The following is a 9,256-nucleotide window of genomic DNA, read 5'->3' as shown; positions in this document are numbered from 1 at the left end:
CAATGGTATCATTCTACATTTTAAAAATAAAATGTGAAATGCCCTCCTGTGCTTTGGATGAAGTTTCCCCTGGAGAATTTACAGATCGTAAGTGAAACGGCCATTTTCTTGTTAGTCACAATCAAAGTGAACTAGGATTGTCTAAAAACATGCAAGAAGCGATTACAGGGTTTATGGCTCCGCACTGCACTGCTGGGCCACCCATAGGATTCAGCAGTGGGGACTGAACTGGCTTCGTCCAGCTTCGGGGAAAAGAGCACACTGGACTGAGACCCTTATTTATTTATTTATTTATTTGCACATTTATTTGCTTCATTGAATAAACTGACTTTGTCGGTGTTCCAGCTTTCAACCTTATTTATCTTACACAATCAGAAGGAAACATATCTTAATTCTGGCACTGAAGCAAAGACTATTCATCGTTTCAACTTTCCTTCTTGGCTGCATATGCCAACTTTCTTCTCCTTTAAGCTGAGGTCCAGGGCATGTGCTGCCTGCCACTAGAGACCTTGTGGCGGTCCATGGTCCATGCTGGCTCCAGAAACCATGTGTAAGTCCTGTAAAGGGCAAGAAGGCTGTTTTTGCCATGGTATTGATGACTGCAGATTCAAGAGATGAGAAAGAGAGACACGGAAGGTTTCTGTGACAACTCCTACCATTCCTACCCCCAACCCCCAAAAGGTAACAGCCTAGATAGAAAGCTACTGAAGAAATCCCTTAAAACGTGTGACAAGGATGCTGAAGTACCGCTTTCCACAATCGGTGGCTTCTGAGGGGTGCAGGTGGGAAAGGACTGGAATTTCTATAAGGGGCTGGCCCCTGGGACTGTGACCATACTCCAGTGAGTGTACCCCTACTTTTTAATGAAAATTTGTCCACTTCGTTCTGTGCAGTGTCTCCTTCTGTAGTCCAAGCTGGCTCAGTCAAGCTTGCTATACTCCCAGGTTGTCCTTGAACTCACAATTGCCCCTGCCCGACCCCAGTCTCCAGACAGGCATCACTGCTCACAGCTTCCCATGTGATCTCACAGTGACAAATATTTGTCTTCAGTCTTTCCTACATTTCAAACTCCTGGTTATATTTTCAGGCTCAGTTAAATTCCTTCTCTTCCAGGATGCTCGTAGCTAACCCTCGAGTCAGAATCGCTCTCTCGGTCTTCTAAGAACAGTAGAACCCATGTGTGTGTCATCAAACGTTCAACAGGTGATCCTGGAGACGTAATCAAGGGGGAACAGCAAGCACATATTGTGTCAGTGAGATGGGATCAGTAAGTAAAGGCAGCTGTGAACCTGGCAACTGAATTTGATATCCGCATCATATCATTTATCACTTCCCACATCACTTACATACAGATGAAGGAGAGAACTGATTTGATAACAATTGTCCCCACATCTCCAAAAGCATGCCTTGGCATGTATAACCACATGTGCACATGCATACTCTCATATACTCACACACACATACGGAGAGACAGAGACTGAGAGACAGAAACCGAGACAGAGAGACAGACACAGAGAGACACAGAGAGAGAGAGATCTCTACCTCTCAATTAAAAAAGAAATCTAAACAAGACATACTGCCTTGAATTTATTTTCTCCAAAGAGTCTAAGCTTATGTAACAGTGGCGTGTGGTACTCTTAGGGTGTCCATGTAAGTTTCCAGACGAGGTACCACAGTGTGGCGCCAGCTGTGTCTGCAGACCAGATTCACAGAGATCCCCATGCCTGTGTCTCCTGAGTGCTTGGTGGAGAGGTTTCTGCCCCATGTTCTTCATGTAGCCATCGGAGGCATCCAAGGTTAAAGCACAAGGTTCTACGGAGTGAGTGGCCACTGTATTTCTTTTAGTAAGCGAGTTATGTAACTGGTTTTTATAAGATTGACAGAATCCTAACTATGCTTCGAGTTTTAATTGTACGCACACTCTTTTGTTGGTGGTGGTGGTAGTGTTGGTTGTTTTTTGGGTTTTTTTTTGGTTTTTCGAGACAGGGTTTCTCTGTGTAGCGCTGGCTGTCCTGGAACTCACTCTGTAGACCAGGCTGGCCTTGTCCACACACTCTTAACAAAACAAACACACCTAATATATTTGCCCGAGAATCTCTCCTCCATACAGAAAAACATGTAAATTTCATTTTTTTTTCTTGGTTTGTAAGATTTCATGTAGGACTTAGCTTTCTTGCTGTGAAAGACAAACTAAAACTATATGTTAAGGTCCAGTTCATAGAATTCACATTGTTAGCATGTTAATATACTTCTGTTCTTATTTAAAATTGTATTCTTGTTTCTTTAGTACTATGTTACTCAAAGTAATATGAAGTTAAAACATATTTAATGGTTACTTTCAAATCTTTCTCTCCATTGTGAGATACTATGGAAGACCAAGACAGAAAAGCACAGGTAACATTAAAAGATGCCATTTTCCTCTTCGAGTTTTAACACTTGCAAAAAAAAAAAAAAAAAAAAGACAACAGTTCTATGTTTACTTTTCTGCCTTTCCTTTCTTTAATGGGCATTTTCCCATTTTCTCTGTGTTTAGAACATTATCAATAGGTCCCAAAGCATCAGAGGAAACACAGACCTTGCCATATTGGATCAAGAGAAATGGATAACATGAAATCATCTACCCTCAGGCCAAAGCGGCTCTAACTGGCCCTAACAGGGTTGCTCACAGCTACCCAGCCATTACCCACCTCAATCTGGACACTGAAAAATGCAGGTCTAGAAAACAGTGGTGGGACTCAGGGGTCAAATGATCTTGAGAATGATCTCGAGGGACCCTGCTCTTCAGTCTGAAGCCACGGGACTCATGGTGTCGCCTACAGCAGAGCTGTAGACTCTGCCAAACGGAGCACTTGCCGTACAGTACAGACTGTCCTGAAACTGAGGTCCCACGGTGGGGTGGAAAGATCCGGACCCAGAGGGCCAGACTCCCCCTGTGATGGTTACACGAGAGTGAGAGAGTTCTGTGTGCCTTCAGTTGTTTCTGTTTTTGTTTATTCCTAGGCAAAAAAGAGAGACAACAGACTGTAGCAATTAGGCAAGGGAGAACCCTCAAAGTCAGGGAGAAAATCAAAGCAAAGACTTAGTCACCCAATCTTCCAGAAGGAAGGAGAGGAAAAATGAGCTGCAGCTTGGCGGATTAAATGCTGCATGTAGGTTTCAGGAAGGAATTTTTGTGGTAAGGGGCAATGGAAGATAGCGAGTTAACAGTACAAACCCTCATGAAAAATCAGACGCTACCACCAGAGGCACATTGTAGAATAAGGAAGCCTTGAAAGGCAGGGCCATGTATTTACCATTTTGCTTGATCTACATATCAAAAGCATCCTCCACTGTATATAGAAGATCCTTGCAGGAAGATGTTTCATAGGAAAAAGTAAAATAAAAAGAGAAGAAAGGAGAGAGCGCTGGAGGCTATATCCTTTCTTTTCTTTTTCTTCTTTTTTTTTCATCCTGGATTCTTTCGTGAATCTCAGGCCAGGGCTGTACGCTCATGCAAACCAATGCCTTCCCAAGTCTCCACAAATGCAAGAGACCCTGAAGTGAAGTGACAGGAAGAGCTGAAGGGCAAGCAGAGTCAGCAGGAGAAATCTGGTGGCCTGCGCCATACAAAGAAAACGCCCCGCCCCCTGTTTAATGACTGCTTGTGAAATAGGAGCCTTCTGCACCAGTCAGGGGGGGGGGGGGAAACTTCTGCTCAGCTAATCTTAGACCTATTTTTATTTGATAATATAGCCTCCTAAGTATTTCCAATCAGTCATATTGAAAAACTGAAAGTCAAATTGCCAATGAGCTGAAACAAAGATGATTAGCTATTTGAAAACTAACATTATTCTATGCACATACTAGGCTCATCTCTAGAACACTCTGTCACAGCAAAGATTTCTTTTTGACGAAGATTTCACTCCTTAAAGAAAAAGAGCGAGACAGAAGCGTCTGCTTCCTGTAGGTTGTGTTTTACTTTCTTTGTGTTTGTTTTCTGGCCAGGCATCTTACCAGCTCTAACAGAGTTTTAGACAGAAAGGGCATTTCATGCAGAATGAAGGGAATTTCACTTGTTATAACAGTAACATTCAGGATTTACTATGATCTTAGACATGAGACTTCTTGACTCTTACCTGGAAACTCTGGCAATGTGTGTTGACCACAGCTCTTCTGACCATGGTACCAGGGTTCAAACCCACTCCCATGCTCTTGTGACACTCAGCAACATCTGCAGTTTCTTGAACCTAAGAAAACAGCACGTATGGTTTGTGTCACAATGTTATTGTGAGAGTTGAGTTAATTAATATGAAGCAATTTCCCAGTACAGCTCCTGAGCTGTTTGGGATGAAGCCGACTTCTTGGTTTCCTTTCCCCTAAGAGCCCAGCCACCATGCCTGTCTGCCCTCCATGCTTCTCACTCCTGTCTTTCTTCAGTCCTCCTTTATATCACCTAAATCAAGCCCTGCATTGCCACCCCCCCCTTGACTAGGATGACGGCTGCTTACTTCTCTCTTACCCACAGACTGCACTATTCCTAACCCATTTCTTAAATGTTGAAATCTTTCCTGGGAATAAACATAGTCAGTCATGCTGTCTTGCTGCTTACAATTTTCCCCAATGGCCATAAAACACAATGTAATCTTCTTAAAGGGATATCTGGAGGACTTGGTCGTCAGGGGATTCAGAGCTGGCTTTTGCTCTCCTCACCACACCCTCTAAGTAAGGAACTCACTATTCTTGACCTAGCTACTGAAGCTCTACCATCTGTCTCTGAGCTCACTCTTCTTCATCCTTATAGGAGACACTTCCCACCTCAGACAGAGAACAAGCATTCATTTCCATGACATAGCTGAAATGTTACTTCTTATATGTAGTCTTCTCAGACACATAGAAGAATTTGTCTTCCTGTAGGATTTGTAATTATATACCTTATATCATACCATATTTCATCAATTACTTGTGCATATCTCTGTCTCTGCACTGAACAAGCACCCTCCCATGTTTAGCATAAGGCCAAAAACGTTGTAGTATTTGGTAAGTATTTACTGAATTAACTATTACAAACAGCAACAACAACAAAATCAGCTCCTAGATTAACATATCCCAATTTACAAGTGGATTTTTATTTTCATGGTGTGTGTGTGTGTGTGTGTGTGTGTGTGCAGTTTCTTTCTACACTGGTGAGTGAAAGAAACAGAATTGAAGTACATTAAAGGAAGTCTGGAAAGCAGAAACAACCATTGCTAGTTTACATCTCTATATTAAAGGTGATTTTTTTATTTTCAATTGTGTGTATGCATAAGGAGGGAGTACTGAAATATGACTGGTGATGTCCAAAGAAGCTAGAGGTATCTAGCCTGGTTAAGCCTGGTGCTGGAGTTACAGGAGGTTGTGTGCTGGGAGACAAACTCAGGTCCTTAGTAAGAGCAGTATTTCCTGGGCCAACTCTAAAGCTCCCTTGAGTCAATTGCATTGATTTAACAAGCAAATGCATTTTGACCCAAATATTCAAGCTTAATAATCTATTTCCTCTGCTAGTTTAGACATAGTACAAACACACAGGTATTTTGTTATTTATAAACCATAAAAATTTTAGGTCATTCAATTCCTTGCTTTTTCTTGTCTTGTTTTGTTTTCCCTTTTTGTTTTTGGCATGCTATCAAAAAGGAAGGCCAAGGACAGGAACGCACAGCAATAAACTGACTCTTTCGTACAGCTTTGGCATTGACTCTGACTTCTCATTCAAGAGGCTCTGTGTCTTGTTTACCTCTGACTTTAGGATGCTGAGAATATAACGAGAAGGGAAGGTCCATGGTAGCCTTGTTTTGTTTTGTTTTGGTTCTGTTAAGAAAATAAGAGAGAAAAGCTGGTATGCAAAGGTAGGTTCCGGGCTCTGCTAATGAAGTCCGGTGTGTGCCTAGCCTGGGGCTGACCATGAATAAATGAGCTTTGCTGGTGATGAGATACCAAATATAAGACCCTGTGTTTCTGGTTCTGCACTATCATAGAGCTGCTATTATTCAGCATTTATTAGGTACCCAGAGAGTGTGAGGCATAAACATGACAAGGAGAAAACACACAGTCCCTAACCTCTAAATTACCACAGACAGATGCACAAGGAAGGAGGCAGACCTGGAAATTGCTTCCAAATGGCTGTTTGTAGGAGGGCTTAGAGAGGCGGAAAAACCCAAGGAGGGGCCGGCGGGCGGACAGGATGGCATGTATGGCAAAGGGAGGTGTGAGAAGAGTTAGTGTTTTCATAAAAGGGAGAGGGTAAGAGGTCAGGCCAATTTCCAGAGTCGTAAGGAATGAGATGAAAGATGGACTGGCAATAATGAAGACCCCGAGGGATGTGGAGGTTGGACTGGCCATGTGGGTCTGTGTTGTCCTTGCTGGACAGGAGGCCTCCGGCTTCCCAGGTTGGTAGGGAGATAAAGGACATCGTGGATCCGAGTCCCAAGAAGAGCTTGACCATTTCTCAGCCTCAGTTTCCTCACTTTTGATAGGGAACAGCAGAGCTGGGCAGGAATGCAGTTCTAGTTATCTGGAAACCCGGATTCCTAGAATCACAAGTTCAAAACCTGCCTAGGGTACAGACAGGCTCAAGTTCAAAACCAGCCTGATGCTTAGGGAGGCCGGGTCTCAAAAGTGTAACAAAGACTGGTGGCTCATCTGCTACTTCACTGACTGTTGTCTCTCTGTAAGGTGCTAAGTAAGCCTGTTTCGGTCTTTAAAATGCGCCTGTAAGAAAGGATGAGAGTATAACACGGTGGCTGAGCGCTTACATAGAACGGACATACATGCTCCTAGAATAGGAATGCCCCTAGCTTCTGCCCCCAAGACCTGGAAAAATGAAACAAGACCTCAAAGACTAGTCCTGAGAATTAAAAGACAACACTCTCCACCATTCTCCTTCACGTTGTTTAGGGAACTCAGTCAGGACACACTGCATGCTTAGGCATCCTCTGATACCCAAGGTTTCTTGCTTTTCCTGATTGCCCTCAGGACTCTTAGAAAGAATAAGACTTGTTTCAGAAAGAGAAGTTCAAGTTTAAACAAGCAACGTTCACTAGTAATTATGTAAACAAGAAACATGCTAAAAACCAAATTTGAACCTGGAGAGTAAATTGTTTGCTGTCATTAGACACAGCCCAAACAATAAAATTAAAAATAAAAATCACACTGGGAGCCTTGTCCTACGGTTCCTGGGAACCTTCGAAGGCTCGTCTGTCTTTTCATACTCCGAGCTAGTCTATATGATCTTATTTATAAGCAGGCTGTCAGTCATTTTCACACGGCCTTTCTCTGACGCTACCCCTCCTCCACACATGGAAACCCAAGGGATCAGTAGCGACTTAAAGGGGGAAAAATCGTGTAAAGTTACACCAGGAGCTGCCGTGGTGCTGCCTCCAAGTGCTGTTCCCCTGGGCTCCGACAGTGAATGAAACTTATCTGAGTGGCCCAGTCCACTCCCACCCCTGCCAGATCTGCAGCCCTTTGTTAGAACGCGAGCGAGCGAGAATTGCCCAATCTCAGGGGGCAGCCAGTCTATAATGACCCACATTGTCGAAACTCACAGGAGTTCACTCTCTAGGAATGAAAACTCACAGCTCTTTTTCTCTCTCACTGTTGACAATGCAAAGTAGGTCTATGTGGGAAACCCCGTTTGTGCCAAGGATATGCTGGTTTCCTAGGTGGTGCAGATGGAGTTACAGGGTCGGACAGCTTGCCTAAAGGGGAACTAAAACCGACATATTATCTCAGCACTTATAGGAAGGGCCTGAGAAAGACTATTTCCCAAATGTAGCCGTCATGAGCCTGGCTTGCCTGCATTGATGATTTCATCAGACCGATAATTAATAAGCGTGAATTAGGCTAATGAAATCAGATAGGGTAATGAAAAGCAGCCTTCTCGTTAGCCTCGCTTTTTTCCCCATTGTTTAATCTCTAACAGAGACTGAATTTGCCGCTCGGGACCTAATTGAGACTATTTGACTTCTAGTTGATTTTAAAGAGTCTCCGAGAGCTTTTAGAAAGAGGCAGGTATTAAAAAAATTAATTAATTAATTAATTTAAAAAAACCACGCTAAGAGTCTATACAACGACACAGGTGACAATGGGAGCAGATCAAATCGAAAGCACTGCCACTGTGTCCTGCTCCCTTCAAGAGGAAAGAGGATGCAATAAAGAAAATGATAAAGAAGGTTTATGGGTGGTTTTGTGAGACTGGATTTATACGAATTGGAGATTCTCCTTCCTCCAGTTACACCCTTCTTGAAATTTAAAGTCTATTTTGAGTGTGTGTGTGTGTGTGCATGTGTGTATGCGCGAGGTTCATGGTGGTGGCTGTGGTTGTGGGGGTTCACACACCAGAGGATGACTCCCTAGGTGCCCCTCCACTTTGTTTATTGGGACAGGGTCCAGCCTGGAACTGGAAAAGTAAGCTGAGCCTCTGGTTCTAGTTGTCTCCACCTTCCTGGACCCGGGATTGTGTGCCCTCACCCCCTTCCCCGATTTCTAATGTGGTTCCTCTCCTCCTGCGCCCAGCACCTTATCCACTGAGCTTTCTCCACAGCTCAACTGCTTGAATTTTTTAACACAGAAATTTTAGTAAATAATTAAACTCTTACCGTTCCCTGTGAAGGGGCAAGTGCTGAAGTGCAGTCTAGGAGGGCGGGGGCAAGGATGGACATTTTGACCTCCGGAGTAGAGCTGGGATGGCTTGTCCTCCGTAGAAAGTGAACTCGCCTTCTCTGGCAAGAATTCACAGGCTGCCTCCCTATCTGAAATCTGCAGAAAAAGCTGGCCCCAAGCCTGATGGGATTTGGTTTCTATCTGAATCTTGGGTTTGAAGGAAAGCTCCGGAACCCACAGAAAGGCACAAGGGCAAGGAGAACACAAGCTGCCCGTTCGTCCCTTCAAGGAGCCCAGGAAAGGCAGAACTGTCTGGGCCTTGTTCTAGTGACTTCCCATGGTCCCCTGACCCTGGATGAGTATGTAAATGCAGAGAGAGAGAGAGAGAGAGAGAGAGAGAGAGAGAGAGNGAGGGAGGGAGGGAGAGAGAGAGAGAGAGAGAGAGAGAGAGAGAGAGAGAGAGAGAGAGAGGCAGGAGAGCATCATTGGCGAGTGACTGGTTAAACTAGGCAGGATGTTTGGATTAAAAAAACACAGTATATTTCAAATCTGATAATATTGGATCTATTTTAAGATTACTTATCAGTCAGTTATTGTGCTAATAATCACCATTAAAATTAATACTACACTTTGGGAATTA

General features: G+C 43.6%; 1 long non-coding RNA gene across 1 annotated transcript; it reads right to left on the bottom strand.

Annotated features, from left to right (window-relative positions):
- Positions 1-393: 393 nt before the first annotated feature.
- LOC115030601 lies at positions 394-8,903 on the bottom strand. Its single transcript, XR_003836188.1, has 4 exons — positions 8,613-8,903; positions 4,116-4,226; positions 2,688-2,996; positions 394-1,209 (listed from the first exon to the last, which is right to left on the bottom strand). It is a non-coding gene; the product is annotated as an uncharacterized LOC115030601 (long non-coding RNA).
- Positions 8,904-9,256: the final 353 nt, after the last annotated feature.

This window comes from Mus caroli, chromosome 3, assembly GCF_900094665.2.
Source record: "Mus caroli chromosome 3, CAROLI_EIJ_v1.1, whole genome shotgun sequence".
In the NCBI taxonomy this organism is placed as follows: Eukaryota; Metazoa; Chordata; class Mammalia; order Rodentia; family Muridae; genus Mus; species Mus caroli.
Note: the sequence above shows the minus strand (reverse complement) of the source record. Positions and strands in the feature narration are given on the sequence as shown.